This window comes from Leptidea sinapis, chromosome 22 (assembly GCF_905404315.1).
Source record: "Leptidea sinapis chromosome 22, ilLepSina1.1, whole genome shotgun sequence".
Taxonomy (NCBI): domain Eukaryota; kingdom Metazoa; phylum Arthropoda; class Insecta; order Lepidoptera; family Pieridae; genus Leptidea; species Leptidea sinapis.
In genome coordinates, this window is record NC_066286.1 from 927,618 (window position 1) to 946,046 (window position 18,429).

General features: G+C 35.5%; 1 protein-coding gene across 2 annotated transcripts in view; it reads left to right on the forward strand.

The window, feature by feature from the left end:
* The window catches only part of LOC126970981 (neuropilin and tolloid-like protein 1), a 287,957-nt gene that overhangs the window by 95,310 nt on the left and 174,218 nt on the right, over positions 1 to 18,429 (forward strand). The gene's annotated exons all lie outside the window — the stretch shown is intronic.

The window sequence follows — 18,429 nt, forward strand, 5'->3', positions numbered from 1 at the left end:
AATATTAAATGCAAACGACAAGTTGACTGAGGCCACAACTGTTGATTAAGCAAAACGCCACTTCAAGTGGTATTTCCTTTTGTTATGCTCTTTAATGTGCGGTGCGAGCTGAAAGCGAAAGCGTTTATTTTATTAAATTTTTTATGCAGGAATTCGGTCTAATTTAACTAAATTACGGCAAAATATTGTAATATTATTTATATTTTGATATATTTACAATACTATGATTACTTAAAATTAAAACTATCATTACATGGAAGCATACCAAGAATACTGACAGCATTTCCGCGTTCCCACTGACGACTCTTTGAGACCAACATATTTGCGACGCTTGCTGTCTTCGGCAATCAAAGCAGCAGCCCCAGCACCAAATGACCTAACTTGGACATGAGAAGCCTAGGACTTGGCCAGAGTGTCGACGCAAGTCGCGTCCCACACCAGCGCCCTTCCCCGTGCCCAAGTAAGCAGCGTCATTCTATCTCCTGATAGAATGACGCTTGCCATCGCAGCGGGTAATACCATTTGGCTCTAAAACAGCTGGTATATTGGAAATTGGAACGATATGTTTATATATTTTGATATTGTGTTATATACAGGTAAATCATAAACCTTTTCAGCAAGTGGATTCCAAGTAATTGTATATTACATTCTTTTTTCACTTTTTTCAGACTCCATTCATATGATTATAGTTTTCATATGTTTCATATTTAATGAATTTTTTAAGTTTTTACTTTATGCTAGAATTATACTAAAATAAATGATACTTCCAATCTGCTAAAGTTTAGAAATTGAGTAATGAGTTGAAAGAATTCACTAATAATACGTTACTAATTCTCATTTTAAGAACACATTTGTATAACATCGATAAATTATTTGCAGCCTACAGCGATTCTTAATAATCTCTACTAAACGTTAATGCGTTAAGAGTTTTTCATAATAATATGAACCTTCATCAATTCATTAATATTATTTTTAGTGCATTTTATTTATTTATAAATATTATTGAAATAAAACGCTAGCTCTTTTAATTTCTGCCACACTTTATTTACCAGCCCTGGAACAACAATCTTTGTACAGCAAATAATTAAAAACTCGACACAACGCACCCTTACAAATTAAAAACATTATTGTAGGAGTTTATTTTGCAGGTCCATACTGCGTTTCTAAAAATATATTATGATATACCATCACTAGTTTTTAATTAAAATACCACAGTATCTGAAGACGAATGTTTTCAATAAGTGTGTTTTGCCAGTGATGACTCACGGTACGCAGACGTGGTCGCTAACTTACGGGCTTTACGAGAAAGCTAAGGGTCGCTCAGAGGGCTATGGAGAGGGCTACGCTCGGAGTTTCCCTGTGAGATCAAATCAGAAATGAGGACATCCGTAGGAGAACCAAAGTAACGGACATAGTCCAAATGATCGCGAAACTCAAGTGGCAGTTGATAGGGTACATAGTTCGACGAACAGATGGCCGTTGGGGCAGTAAAGTCCTCGAATGGCTACCACGAACCGCAAGATGCAGTGTTGGTTGGTCCACAAGATGAACCAACGATCTTGTCAAGATCGCCGGAATACTTTGGATCAGGGCAGCGCAGGACCGATCGTCGTGGAAATCTTTAGGGGAAGCCTTTGTCCAGCAGTGGTCGTCTTCCGGCTGATGATGAAGTTTTTAATTACGAACAAAAATGGTCAGGCTTTAAGGAATATTTGGGTCGTAACCAGGCAATAGGTAATGTATAACATAATTATTAGATAACTAGCCCTGCCCTGCGGTTTTACTCGCGTAGATACCGATCTCGTGGTTGTGGAAAGTACTAAGTCGGACTATAGATTTATTTTTGTTAACATAAAAGTTTTATTTCACTTAGTAATTAATTTATTATTGCATTATTTTCTTTTATTAGACTTTTTTAAATTCGTTATACTTATGAAGGGAATGTCCGATTTTGATAAATTAAAAAGTGTTTTACAGGTATTGTAACGGTCTTTAATAATTAAGTTTAATGGGATAAGGATTAATACAGAGGTATGATTTATATTTTTTAATTATTGTCGGCAATTTAGTAAACTTTTAAAATCTAAAAAAGTAGTTATAGTGGCATAACTACGGTAGTTGGACATATGGTATTGCGAACTTTTTTTTAGATATAGATATGTTCTATAATACTGTAGAACAGTAGTAGTTTAGTAGCAGTTAGTAGTTGTTTTTTTTTGTTATATCATCATGTTTTTTATGACAAATTTTATTAAACCCTGGGTTATAATATTGCATTTTTGAAAATGTAGTGTAGGCTTTGCCAAACTCAGTGAAGTTGCAGCTTTCTAATGGTGTAGAATTTATGAAATCGGTTCAGTAGATTTTGTGTAAACATGCATACAAAAACACAAATATTTCCTCTTTATAATATTAGATTTCATTAATAATAAGATAATTTAAAAAATTCTGGCTTAAATTATCGACTTAACTTAACTTAATCGAAGTGTTTGAGTGTGGGAATCCTACCGGTATTACATAGGCACATAATGTATGTTTTATATTATGTAATCATATTTTTGTACCGAAAATGAATGCTTACCTTAAGCATGAAAAATAAAAATATTAGAAGTGATGTTGTAAAATTATTATCCGAATACGCAAAGCTTAAACAAAACATTTTAAAAGCTTTTGAAAGCGCATTCAAATTGTCGTTATAAATATTCAGAATACCGCATAGTTCAGACCGGAGTATATCGCGGGAAGGCTGTTTCCTGAATTGAATTCACGTAGAGTTGCGTGTTTTTGCCTATGGAAAAATACTACTTGCATAGAAATGGTTACGAGACATTTTTTGTGGAAAAAAATATGATTTTATATTCAACTCAGATAAAAATAAAAACTTGGTTATGAAGTCCTTGAAACACGGTCGAAACCTTGTTATTTGAAGCGTCGGTGTCAGTTATCGTTATATCCCTACTAATATTATAAATGTGCATGGAAGTTTCTTTGTTACGCATTCACGCCTGAATCACTGAACCGATTTAGATGAAATTTTATACAGCGATAGACTAGACCTTGGAAAAGGACCTAGGCTACCTTTAATTACGAAAAAATATATGGAGTGGTTGAAATAGGGGATGAAAGTCTGTATGGGAGTTCATTCATCATTTAGTCATTATCGGAGATAAAACCATAAAATTTGTATTTAGGCACTTAATAAGTAGTAATTCATACATATTTGTATAAGCATTTTTGAATCTTTCACTGACATGGGGATGAAATAGGATATTAAAGTTCGTAGGGAAATACTAAGAGACTGTCCACAGTGACAAGCGATATCCGCTGTATCATAAAAGAGCAATTATTTACAAAGTATCCTAAAAAAGTAAACGAAGTCACGGGAAAATGTGGTACTCTGGTAAATTTGAGAATTTGTACACCAAGCGTGTGAGTTCAGTTTTAATGCCTACAAAATAATATGTTTCATTATAAAAGTTATAACTTTTTAAATAGTTTTTTTAAAACGTTTTTAAGTTGAGGATTAAAGTGAGTACAGAGGTTCATAGAAATAGGATGAGGTAAGATAGGTTTGCTTTTACAGATTTTCAACATTAATGTAATGTACATGGGCAGTCTCTTAGCAACTTGAGGCGGTTGCAAGAGATGGCTTCTAGGTTTTTTTCAACGTATAATTTCTCGGCTATAATTACCCATTATAATTTTAGTGATTAAACTAGTGATTACAACCTCAGCTAATCAAATATCTAAAAATGTGTACTTTATTAAGTTGATTCTTGAAGTATAAATAACACCGAAAACGAACGAAATTAATTCAAAATACAATAATACTTCAGAGTACTATACGCTTCTCTCGCAGCCATTTGTATTTACTGACATCAAAATTAGTTCTCTGGACGCTCGCGAGTGGCGCTTCAAATAGACACAAAAAATTTGCTGTCAAAACATACGGAACAGCCTGTCCAGAGGTATTTATACAGTTCAGTCTTGCTGGTGCTACAACGGGACGTAGAGCATGACAGACGCATGTCTACGCCGCAGTCTACGTACCTCTTAGTACGTACATAATATTATGTTACCAAACCTGCTCTGGTTTGCGCTGCGTAGCCGTAATGTCCGTAGTAAGCTACTACGAAATATCCTAAGGCGAAGGGAAATGCAATCGTACTAATTCTAATTTCTCTTTTACATGTCATTAATTGCCTTTTATTTGTCATATCTCAAAACAGAACATAGCTTTGTAATAACTTCAATATTAAGAGCAGAATTAAATGTTGTTTAATAAGGAATGCCCCAACGAACAGTTAGCTTCTACTAGTATCGTCTGGTTGTATAGAGTTCTTCTACAGTGCGGGTTTTTACTTTCTCTTCCGATACGACAGTTCTAGGACTATATGACAAGGGCACCTTCAGACTCACTTAGTCAGAGTTGCGGAGATTACTTACCAACAGGTGACCTTGCTCGTCCCTTTGCATCCATAAAAATATTAAAATTATATTCAAAACAATACAAGAATACATATTATGCCCTGTGCTACCCCGTGGCATTAAAAGAGTAGGGAAGTCGCAGGCCCAAAGGTATCTGTCATAATCTTCTATGCACAGGATGCTGGCTAGAGTAAGGGTACCACAACGGCGCCTTTTTCTGTTGTAAATATGAAACCATTATTGTAGTTCGGTCTGAAGGGCACCGCAGCTAATGAAATTAAAGTCATAGTCAAAGTCAAAAAATCGTTATTCTTTATTCACTGTAGTAGTAAGTAATTTAGTGCAAGTCAGGATGAAGTACAAAAGTTACATTAGCATTAAAATGAGTATAACAATACTCGTTAACAAAATTTAGAAACATTAATTCAAACTATCTTTATCATTCAAATAATCTATCATATTATAATATGGCCTATATGAGATGTTAATTAATTTTTACGGTACATTAAAATTTTTATATAGGCAGGACAATAACCATCCACTTAGGGTCCCACTCGTCTCCCCCCTTATCGATGTAAAAAAAGGCATTTTAAATACTCCATTCTATTCTTAACAAAAATAGCACAATGTTGAAATAGCAAATAGCACATTGACGCTCCCCATCTTCTCTCGAACATAAATTTAAATATTCCCAGAATTTGTGCAAGACATCCTAAATATTTACATATACCCCTGTGCGTCAAATTACAAACAAAACTCATTCTTCTCAAGAGCATCTTACTACATAAATAATCTTAAAAGCTTTCCTGATTTTGACCTGTTTAATTCATCCACAAATTCTATTAGATCAAAAATTACTAAAAACTGGTTTAATGTGTTTCCCTAACTGTTACTATAAACATAATTGAACGTAGTGTTTAAATTCTCTTTGATCATAATAAATGTAATACCTATGTAATTATTAACATATTTTAAATAATACTTGTAGAAAAAAAAAGTAGATGTACCTGTATTATGCTATGTGTTATTAGAAACAATAAATGGTGTAAAATGTTCACACTTTCATGGTATTGTATAGTAATTAAGTTATTGTAACACTGTAAGTTTTCTAAATAAAATAAAATAAATAAAATACTCCACGGTATAACAAAATAGACTTTGTATTGTTCAAAGGATGAGAGAGGCTTTACCGTGCTATACGCGCTACATAATACGGATATTCTATCCAGGAGTTTGCGGTGTATTTTAGCGCACGGCTAACATTTATGATGTTGACTCCGGTCTTTATGAAGCCGATGAAAATTTTAAATTGAAATCTAGCTTGTTATATAACACTGCAACTTTTTCGATTAAATTAAATTTTTCGGAGAAATTATTCGCGTCAGCTGAATTTATAATAATGAAATATATTTCAGCGTTCTATTATATTATTAATAATTTTAATGACGTTACACAAATTCCAAGAATTATCTTCATTATAAATTTATTTTCGGTTTTGTTAAATTATAGACAAAAACCATTTTACTAACCAAATTATTTACCAGGCTCCTTTGCACAGGAGACGGGCTAGATTATGGCTACCACAATGACGCCTATTTTTGCAGTGAAGCAGTAATGTTTAAGCATTATGTGTGTCGGTCTGAAGGGCGTCGTAGCTAGTGAACTTCTTCGTCGGATTACTCTTGACAGAGCAGTAGTGGTCGCGTCGAACGACGAACGATTCTACACCAGTTATCCCTGGCTGTTGCTTCTCTGGCACATGTGTTGAGGGGAGTATTGGTTAGGCCTTTGATCTGGTCTGTCCAGCGCATGCTGCAGTAGATTAAGCTAGTGAAATTACTGGTCAAATGAGAATTAACCCCTTATGTCTCAAGGTGACTATTGTTGGAGTTGTTCAAGAATCCTGAGCGGCACTGCATTCTAATGAGCAGAGCGTATCAAATACCATCAGCTGAACGTCCTGCTCGTCTCTTCCCTTTTTCATAGAAAAAACCATTGACTTTCTAAAGCGTATTGACAAATAAACCGTGCAAGTATGAATAATATCTCTAACGAAGATGCATGATTTGCGCGTTTATGAGAGATGTGGGTTCTCTCTTCTCTCTGCATCTTGTATCGCATTTATCATGGGAAGTGCTTTGAGGAGTTGTTCGGTTCGATACCAGTAATTTTATTTAAGATAAGATTAGATCATTTATTTGTAGTCATGGGTATTCATAGATGTTTCAAATCACAATAAAAGTTCTCCATTCCTTGCCCGCATGCTGTGGCGTACAAATAGTAATTAATAACTAGTCAAACAAATATATATATACACAATGACAGTTAATTTATATACATATCAATAATTGAATATTTTGAAATAACATATAACAAGTGGAATTGGTAAAAAGAAATTAAATTAAGTAAAATGATATTTAAAAAAAAATGTTAATTGAGTGTTGTATCTGAAAAGAAGTCTTTTATGGAATAGTACGATTTTGTCACTAGGACATTAAATAGTCTTTTATTTTATTTTGGCATCAAACAGTCACAAAATTACAATTTTAATGTTATATAATTACTAAAGAGAAGACTTATAGTGCCAAAAATTACAAACGTAAACATTAACGGCTTTACAAACAAAATTGGCATAAAGTTATATCCAAGTATAAACAAAGAATATGTAAAATGTTTACATTAGACATTTTGCTGACGAATGGTTTATTCGGATGTATAATATTTCCCGCGTTTATTTGCAAGGCAGCTTGTCATTAGGAAAACTTCAGAATTATCATTGTATTGACAGTGTTGTCAACGATATTGTAAACATTTTGCATATTCTTTGTTTATCATCAGGTATAACTTTATACCATGTTTATTTGTAATTCCGAAAGAGTTAACATTTACAACAAATATGTACAGTACAATAACTTTAAATATTTTATTCTCCATTCGTAATAAGATTACAAAAGTTTGAGAATTAATTTCTTTCTAAACTCTTTATAAGGTAACCCAAAAACATCCATATCAGAAAAATCTTTATTATAGGAATTAAGTGCTCGCGGTATAAAGCTATTCAAAGTATATTTTTTTGTGTAGCGTGGTGGAACAAAAATATTTAATTTACGACAGGAGCGGATGGGAAGTTTGGCGCGTGATGTAAATGATATTTTTGAAAGTAGATAAGGTCAGTCAATCTTATTATTTAGAATTTTACAGATAAATATAATATCGATGAATTTACGACGATTAACTACACTAAGAATATTGTATTTTTCAAGTGAGTCTGCATAAGAAGTAGTTGTATTATTGGAGTGATAGTTTAAAGTGTTTATAATTTTTGACAATGAAATTCAAATTCAAATATTTTTATTTAAAACAGTGACATCACTTATTGAAAGTCATAAACTACCACACATTACAAAAAGAATGCCTCAAACTTGAGAAGAATGGGCGTAAACAAACTCAGCTGCCTTTTTTTCCATCGAAAAATATGTTTACAAAGTAATATTGTACAATTAAACTTATTATTTAATAGCCTGAGGGCGGTCGCTCCATTCCCAATATGTAGAATCATTAGGAAAGTCGTTAATGTTATAGTAACCTTTACGACACAAACTTGAAATGTATGTGAAATGAAATTTATTTATTTTTATCAGTCGTGGTAACATAGTTCTTGCCAATTCGTAGATACACAGCACAATTCGCCAATAAATCGACAAACAAATATTTATAATATCGACATAAAAGCGCGTAAACCTTCCTTAAAGGCCGGCAACGCTCTTGTGATTCCTCTGGTGTTGCAAGAGAGTGTGGGCGGCGGTGATCACTTAACACCAGGTGACCCGTACGCTCGTTTGTCCTCCTATTCCATAAAAAAAAATACAAATATTTGATTGTCAATATTGGAATCATTTTATTTATACGTTATTAATACACATTACATAGCTATAATTCAATAATATATAAAATAAACATTAGTTTAGGAAGTACCACTCTCAAATAATAACTTTTTTTTCAAACCTTGATGAAAAACTCGCTATTAGTCACTGGTTCGAGGGAGAAAAGTGGCCGATTCTCTCCCAGCAAGACGATTTTTGTCCCTCGTACCAGAGACTTAAAGCGAGCTTTTCATCCAGATGGGAAAAAAATCGTATACCACACGAGATAAGTAGGACATTGCCACCCGTGATTTCTCCTTAGTTGCGTGTTACACTATTAACCTCTAATACCATTATTTTTGGCTAAAGAATTCTTTTAAACTGTAGAAGCATTTATCTATTAGCCATTATTTTATTTTATATGCAGTAGCCGAATATCACCACGAGTAACCGGTGTGAGTAACTCCTCGATCAGATACTTTGTGGAAGCAATAACCGGCTACAGTTTTCCCGAATCGATACGACTTATGGACCTTCAAGCGAGAGCATCTTCCCAACTAACGACGACCCCTATAGCCCAGTGGTTAATGACCCTGCGTCAGAGCTAGAGGTCCCGGGTTAGAATCCCGGTAAGTGTAATCATTTATTTGATGAATATGAATTTAAGTTTCCGAGTCATGGATGTTTATAGACATTTATATATATTTAAGTAAGTATATTGTATTAAATATATCGTTGTCTTGTACCCGTAGTACAGGCCTAGTTTGCCTAGTTTTTTTGTGTGCGTGCGTTGCTAAATATAGAGGTTAACTGTTCACCTCTATTTTTTTCGACGTGTGCACAGCACTAACAGTCTATCTGGAGGTTTAAATCATCAAGAATATAGCAAATGCATTTTCTGTGTTCAAATATATCAGGGCCCATTGAGGTAACAAGCAATGAGGTTAGCGCAAAATTTTTTCTAACAAACTACTTATACATGATAATTTTCACAGTGATCCGTTGAGCGATGAAACAGAAAAGAACTATTCAGACGAAAACACTGATTGCTCCATTTAAATCGCCAACTTTTTATCGACATTTGGAACGTATAAGCTCAAAGTTGGACAGTTTGTGTCGTATCGCATGGGTTTGCGAACACTTGTCGAAAGTTCCACTTTTATATCCGCTTAGCGTAATGTTCTTGTTTAGTTGCGCAGGTAATTCTATTTTAAAACTATACCTTTGAATTTGTTCTGAATTATATTTTTCTTGGGATGGGTATAAAACATTAAATTCGCGCCAGGACACGTGACCTGATCGAGAATTCGTAAGTCAGTTGTTGAAATTATAGATGAAAGTTGATTTTTAAGGAGAGATAAACTTTTTAATGTAAAATTATTGTAATAGTTCTGAAGTGTTATTTTTTTATGTAATATAAATTGTCGTTTTTGTGTACGAAAGCGCAATAAATGAATATTATATTTATATTCATAAATGCTAATACTTTTATACTGATAAATAAAGCAATTCGTGCGAAATTATTCCCTGACCATTCCAAAATATTAAAAAACTCTCAACGCTAATGTTTAAGTTTTCACTTCTGCCGGCTATTAAACACCGAATTATTTGGGTTTTAAGGTTTGTCATTAGCGAAGACTCTCCCTAAATCGAATAGTTATATTTGTATTTCTTTATTTAAGTTTTCACTCATGCTGGCACTCCCGGAGTGAAACACGATATTTTTTTGTGCGAATCCCTGATACTATATCCAAAATAAAAGTAGATGAATCTGCCAGTCACTCCAGGCATATTGAACATTAACAGGAACAAACAATCGAACAGAAAATCAAGTAAATTCAGAGTTTTGCATTAACGTGATATTTAAATAGGAATCTGATCTTGTTTTTCCAAGACAAGAGATCCGTTGCTATGATGAACTACAATGAAAATCTAGAGGAACCGTTCGAAAGACAATTTAAGATGAAGAGATTGATTTAAAATTACTCTTGTAGTTTAAAATAAAGGATTAATTCATTCATTATATTCACTTTCTTGTCAAAATTTACCTTTCATCTTTTTCTTTTATGTTTTAGCTTAACTTTAATACTGATTGCTCAGCTCAGGAGTTGCAACTTTCATCGACGTTTTGAACGATCAAGCCAATAGTTTTCTGGCACACGTAGCTGCTAAGTTTATCGTGTCTTATTACAAGCGCTTGTCTGTAGTTCACACTTGAAAGCTCTTGTTATATTCGCTAAATTGTGTTGAAAATGTATTTAGAAAACCTGTAGTAATGTAGTCATTTACTCGGCTTATACTTATAGGGTACTTTTAGATCATTTTTCTGATTCTTTTAATACTTGTTAAAGTCAAACAAACTTTATTAAATTAAGCGCTTTTAAATGGTCTTTCACAAGATTTCTTATGAATATACTATATGTTCGGAAAAAGTAGAGCTAGTGAGAACAACATACAAGAAACTCCAAGGCCTGTCTTGTCAATCGAATTGAGTAATTTACAATGGGTGTAATATACATCACAAAGTATTTTGTAAGGTGCCGCAAACAATATATGAATCGTGTTTAAATATATAATAAAAAGTAATAAAGAATAAACTGTATAAATATAAATTATCGTATTTTGGATGCATCAAACTGTACAGCTTGAATTCATTGTTTGTGTAAGGATGCTTTGTGAACATGATGGGCATCATAACATAATTAGGAACCGCGTCTAACAAATACAATGATTTATTAACTATAACAGGTCAACCTGGCACCACAAGCAGCACCCGTTCACGAGCTGACGCATTATTTCCTTCTTCGCGGATATTTTTGGGAGAGTTTCTTGCGCTGCTTCTTCTCTCTCAGAGCGCCATTTGTTTCCGAAGCGGTATTAGTATCTAGTATATTAGAAATGGCATCAAAAAGAATTGTAAGGAAAAAAATTTGAGAAAATAAATGCCTTTTATTTGATAGAAGGATCTGCCCTGTGATTCCCCGGGGCGTACAAAGAAAAGGGTAGTCCCAGGCCCCAGGGTGTCGTAAGAGGCGACTACGGGCTTATTGAAAGTGGGAAAGTCACGCTGCCGTCTTTTGACGTCAGCGTGTGTCATCGGGCCAGACTCGTCCGGGTTACTTACCACACTCGCACAGAATACCGGCGTGAAGTAGCGGCCTGGTGCCGCTTTCTTTCGCATAGGTTAGTGTCAAGGACTGGTGGCCACCCCCCCCCCCTTCCCCCCAACAAAATATGAGAGCGGTCCTAATGCAGATATTACCCCAGGAGGGTACCGTCTCTAGTAGAGCCGGAGAATCCCTCCCCGAGTATTCACGCTCGGGCTGCCCCTCGTGTTCTGGGGAGGGCACAGTACCGCGTATGTTACAGGAAAAACAGGGCAGCAACACCACGGCACCCTGCTCCACGCTTAGTGTGGACTTTTGTAACATCAGGGGAATTCACTCCAACTTATACGCCGTCCACCACCACCTTGAGACGGCGCAGCCGGCCTTGCGTTTCCTTACAGGGACGCAGATATCTCGACCTAGCGATACGTCATATTTTACGTACCCCGGGTACAAAATTGAGCACGATTTTTTTAAGGTGTTAATTTGAATGAATGTTTTAATTTGATCTCTATACGTTTAAGCTATGTCACTATGGTATAATGGATGATCTGCGCTCGATCTTCTGATCTCATATTTAAATAATAGGAATCAGAGGGTCGATGTGAATGGCAAGAGAACTCCTGGGACTCCTCTCGGTATGGGGGTACCACAAGGGTCTATTCTTGGACCCTTCCTCTTTCTAATTTATATAAATGATTTACCTAGTAGAAAAAAAAACACAAGGTGATATCGTTTGCGGATGGCACTTCACATATATTCAAAGTGAAACGAAGCCAAGACGTTTACATGACGAAGTAAACAATGCTCTCTCTGACATCGTGTACTGGTTTAGCGCCAATAACTTATTGTCAAATAGTCATAAAACCAAATATATTAAAGTTACTGCGCCAAATGTCAAAAATGTAGATGCGAATATTTTATAAAACGGAGAAGTGCTAAAACCAGTGGAATCTGCTGTATTTCTTGGTATTACTCTTGATTCCAAATTGCAATTGGGACCCCATATTGAAGGATTGGCGAAAAGGTTCTGCGGCATATGCGGTTAAGAAAATTAGACGGTTAACTGACATTGATACGGCGCGACTAGTATACTTTAGTTATTTTCATAGTATTATGTCCTATGGTATATTGCTATGGGGCAGTGCGGCCGATATTAATACCATCTTTGTGCTGCAGAAGAGGGCTAGACGCGCGATTTATAACCTAGGTCCTAAAGAATTTTATGAAATAAATTTTATGACTGTTGCTTCTCAATACAATAATTTTGATAATATTCTGTATGTATAAGCACATTGAGGAATTTTCTAGAATCTGTGACATTCATAATGTTAACACGAGGAACAAACATTAACTTGTTATGCCTACTACTCGGTTGGGTCGAGTTAGTAAGTCTTTTGTTGGGCGATGTATATGCTTCTGCAATATGATCCCAGAAAATGTACAAAACAAATGTGTTACGAAATTTTAAAGAATTGTAAAAAAACGTTTGTGTGGGAAGGGTTACTATAGCATAAACGATTTTCTTAATGACACCACGGACTGGGAATAAAACGAACACCCTCAGGCTCTTTAATTATAAATGTTTATTGTACGATATCACATTGTAATCCATATTTTTTATTTAAAAAAAAAGCCCGCGGAGTTTCTTGCGCCCATTCTTCTCAGGTCTGAGGCAGTCTCATTTGAATGGGTGGTAGTTTTTGATGTTCAATAAGTGATTTTAAATCCTATTTTGAATAAAAATATTTGAATTTACCTATATACAACGCCGCTCAGACATTTTTGATGACCTTTTAATAGGCGATTGAGAGTCAAGTTGTTAAAATACGCCAATGTTTAAACATAATAATTTTTATAGTGATCGGTTAAGCGATGTTGAAGTTTAACGATATATTTATTACACTTATTTCAACCACATTAACGAAATATAACTTAAATACTAACATACCACCAAATATAACTTAAATACTAACATTCCACCATCGCACGACACGCCACTAGTTAGGATATCATCCCCACCATCTGGATGTGTGGCGGTCCTCCATGGTGCGGTTTTCTAGGAGCTTTCTTCCACGTACTAAAAAGTTGTGGAATGAGCTTCTTTGCGCGGAGTTTCCGGGACGATACGACGTGGGTACCTTCAAAAAAAGCGCGTACACCTTCCTTCAAGGCCGGCAACGCTCTTGTGATTCCTCTGGTGTTGCAAGAGAATGTGGGCGGCGGTGATCACTTAACACTAGGTGACCCGTACGCTCGTTTGTCCTCCTATTCCATTAAAAAAAATCATATGGTGCAAATGGCGGCCTTATCAATATTAAGTGATCTCTTCCAGGCAACAAATTGTAATACAATAAAAGAGTACATTAAAAGGGTAAGAAAAGTGTCAAAAATATACCCATACATAATATATACTATACTAAAATATATAAGTAATATAATACGTAAATAAAAAGTATAAAAAAAAATAATTAACATTTCTGAATTGTTGAATTAAGTTGATACAATACATACAGATTGATTCTATCAAATAGAGGACAGATAATGTTTTTTAGTGGATTTATAAAGGATGCTAATGATTGTGCTTAATGGATAGTAAGCGGCAGTTGATTCCAAAGAGTCATTGCATTGATGGTGAGAGAAGAGTGATAGCTATCAGATTTATGGAAAGGAACATTAAGTATTTGTTTCGCAGCAGAGCGCAACGAGAGCTCATGCTGAGACCCTAGTAACTCGAATCTGTCTTTAAGGTAAAGAGGAGTATTATAATGATTATAACGATATATTATATTGAACAAACGGAAAAGAACTATTCAAATGAAGACACTTATCGCTCCGTTTAAGTCGCCAACTTTTATCGACATTTGGAACGTATAAGCTCAAAGTTGGACAGTTTGCGTGTCTTATCGCAGGGATTTGCGAACACTTGTCGAAAGTTCCACTTTTATATCCGCTTAGCGTAATGTTCTTGTTTAGTTGAGCAGGTAATTCTATTTAATAACAATACCTTGGAATTTGTTCTGAATGATATAGATTTTTGAAAACGTAGACAGATAAATCACACCTGTGCATTTTAATCTACGAACATGAAATACCTTGGCAACTGTAAAACATTTGCATTAAAAAAATACCAGTACTGTTTAGTATTGGCGTACAATAAACAATAACACTAACAATCACGCAAAAAAAAAGTTTCAACATTACTCTGCCTACGCGTCCAATACTAAGGCGACTATCGACCGCGCTTTGAATGCAACGCCACGCAATGACAAAGTGTTCAGTGAAAAACTATCCAAATAACAGCATATTATACAAACTTAAAATAAATGGAGTGTCGTACTTCAGGTAAGTGCCCCTTTAAATTAACAAAATTATGTAAGTAACTTGACATTTTTAATAATTTTGCTAAATCAACATGTTCTTGCCTTGTGTTCGCGTCTGTGTCGCGCGTTACGTAGTGCTTCTATTCTAATGAGTGTATAATACAATAGACTTTGAACATTACAGCCCCAAAATAAGGTGTTATTTTGAATGAATGTTTTAGTGTTATCTGTATCAGTCAATGTATACGATTTAACAAAGCCGCTCGGACATTTTTTAACGCCCTTTTAATAGACTATTTTAGTTTACTTTTTTATTGAACGTCAATTTAAATAATTGACATTTTGCCTTTAAGTCGGCACCAATTCTATAGATTACCGTTTTAGTCGAGTATATTAAAAATATGGTTAAGTAATAACATATTACGTGGAAAACCCTTTATCGTTACTGGAAAGTAAGTGCGGTTTAAGCAATTAAAGAATTTCTGACCATGAAATGGGTTAAATTATTTTAGCTGACCGTAAACATGTTTTCCGTGCCACTGGACCCGTCAGTGAGTAATCAGATAAAAGGGCTTACAAACTTATTACATAGCCACGATGAAATAACCTCTTTACGTGGGTCCGAGAGTTAATTTAATTTTTGTTAAAGTTTCTCAGCAACTCAGCACTAACGTTCTAGCCAATTGGATGTTTATAATTTGTTAGACATCTATATATTAACAAGCAGATAACAATATAATTAAATCTAAAAGTAAAAAAGAAAAGTGTAGAGAGTGACATGTGACATACTAATAGTTTTGACTATAGGTTAATTGTATGCGTTGTTGATCACGATTAAGATGTCTTACGTAAATTGCTTGTAACACGTTGTGAAGCCAATCTGTGTTTTAATGTTTTTTTTTATGTAACAGGGGAATAACGGCGAAAGAGAGATGTGATGGGAAGATATGAAGCAATCACCTATGGACATCTGCATCCTGCACTAACCTTTAAGGTCTTTAAAAGGTCCGAGAAAACTGCATCCGGTAATTGATTCCATAAAGTGGCTGTGCGAGGCAAAAGGTTTCTCCCGAACAGGCGGTTGGAGAATTACAGACGTCAACATAATGGGTGTGGTATTTTGCGTTATGATGTAATATCCGGTGGTTGAACTCAACTGCTGGTATTGACCTAAACCTCTGAAATTCCCCGGTTTATGCGGTAGATGCAGAAGTACCCCACATCAGCTCTACTCAACTTCAAAGAATCAAGCCACTAGGAGATACTTGCTGACTAAGCGTTTGTAGCAATAACATGCATTTAAGTCCCAGTTTTGTTAAAAATATACCTTCACGCTTTTGTATTTAACTGTTAAAACACATGTAGAAGTAAAGAAGTAACCTTTCACGTCCAAATACAAAATATTATTATAATTAAAACATGATTAATTTAATTATATTTTGTTGATTTAACTGGTGACAAAATATTATCGCAGTGACAACTGGCAACTTATATGTGACGGAGCATGGACGGTCACATGTTGAGGATCTTCGTGGATATCCATCGTTGTGCGTGTTGAACACGACAGAAAATAAAATACACATTTATAAGACACGGATCTTATAATCAGCAAGAAACGTTTCTCTTCACAGCTATAATAGAGTACGTAATAAGAACTTGGTGTTCCCGGCATGCGCGTGAGACACAACCACCTCACTCGAAAGTTCTTCCCTTACTGCCTGCTGGGCGCCTGCTCTCGTCCGCACTTGCACCGAACGCCGATTACAACCGAGCTAACATGAATACTGAATCATCTTCGCACCTGTTTTTCTTCGACGTACTTGACTACGACGTATTTATTATACACATTGAATGAATGTGAATATCAAATTACTTGGCCAGTTGTTGTTAAGTTGCGCTCTATAATTTATTTGGAATAGCCTCTCTAGTGCGTAGTATGTATTACCTCGATGTGACCTATCAAATTGAACCATCTCCTATTTATTTATTTTTTGAAGCTTTTCATTAAAAAAAATACATTTTACATAACCATGCTTACATAACCATGCTTACACTTTTTATGAAACTCTATTTTTAATAAATGAAATTTCACCAAGAAAGAGTTATTAGTAAGTAATATCACTCATTTATAGGATTAAATATATATTAAATATTCGAATTGATTCTGTAACAAAATTTATATTTTTTGTTACTTGAGGTACAACTTAAACTATACAAGTATTTATAAACGTACTTATTGTGATTAGTGATTAGAAAGTATTATACATACACTTATTCAAAGCTTGAAATTTTAAAATATCTGCAATTAAGCATGTTTCAGTTTGTGCACTTCATTTATTCGTATCGTGTAATAAACAGAAACTTGGCATTATACAGTATAGAGAGGTGACAGAATGACAGCAGACTGAATGGTGGTGAATTAATTGAACAGACGGGTAAAGCTACTTAAACAAAAACATAAAAAAAAAATAGAAAATACTTAATTCATCTAAATAAACCATTTTTCCATAACATCATTTTGGAACATCCTGTAGGTAATTCTGTAGCCGCGAGCTAACGTAGGCACTGAGACCTACTTCTTCTACGCCGTGCCGTAGCCGTCAGAACTCGTAGTTGAGTAGCGCCTACGTAAAAAAAACCCCATTTGTCGTATCACCGCTCTTCGACAACACTTCACACAATCCCTAAAAGCGTCGCCTAGTATCGGAATACTGGGTCTCGAAATCTCGAGCGATTGCCAATTTCGTGGCCATCTGGAGGGTAAAGCCAAATTGGCTTCAAAGAAACTGGGCGTCATCACGGCAACTTCAAGCCGGCCCACATTCTAGCGCTGTACAAAGCGCAGGTCCGGCCACACATGGAGTATTGCTGTCATCTCTGATCTGGCGCACCCCAGTATCAGCTCGATCCATTTGACCGCGTGCAACGCAGAGCAGCTCGAATTATCAGAGACCCACTGCTCTGTGAACGGCTGGATCACTTGGCGTTGCGTAGAGACGTCGCTTCATTGTGTGTCTTCTACCGCATTTATCACGGGGAGTGTTCCGAAGAGCTGTTTAACCTGATTACTGCTGCCGTATTCCATCTTCGCACGACACGCCACAAGTAAGGATATCATCCCCAGCATCTGGATGTGGCGGTCCTCCACAGTGCGGTTTACAAGGAGCTTTCTTCCACTACAAAGCTGTGGAATGAACTTCCTTGTGCGGTGTTCCCGGGACGATTCGACGTGGGTACCTTCAAACAAAGCGCGTACACCTTCCTTAAAGGCCGGCAACGCTCCTGTAATTCTTCTAGTGTTGCAAGAGAATGTGGGCGGCGGTGATCACTTAACACCAGGTGACCCGTACGCTCGTTTGTCCTCCTATTCCATAGCCGCGAGCAAACGTAGGCACTGACACCTACTTCTTCTACGCCGTGCCGTAGCTGTCAGAACTCGTAGGTGAGTACCGCCTACGTAAGTTGATTAAAATTTTGTTTCATAAATTTATAGTTTCTTTGTTTGAAAATTCTAAAATTTCAATTATTTACTTTTTTTTATGGTTACGGCTAAGTAGCTCTACCCCCCTGTGTTCCTTTAATGTCGCCATTTTAGAGCCACACTGTATAATACCACTTCCCATAAACTGTGAAAGTGAGATAACTATCCTTATATAATACCTAGGTGTGAGTAAAACACGGAATAGATGATGACCATGAAACCGTTTC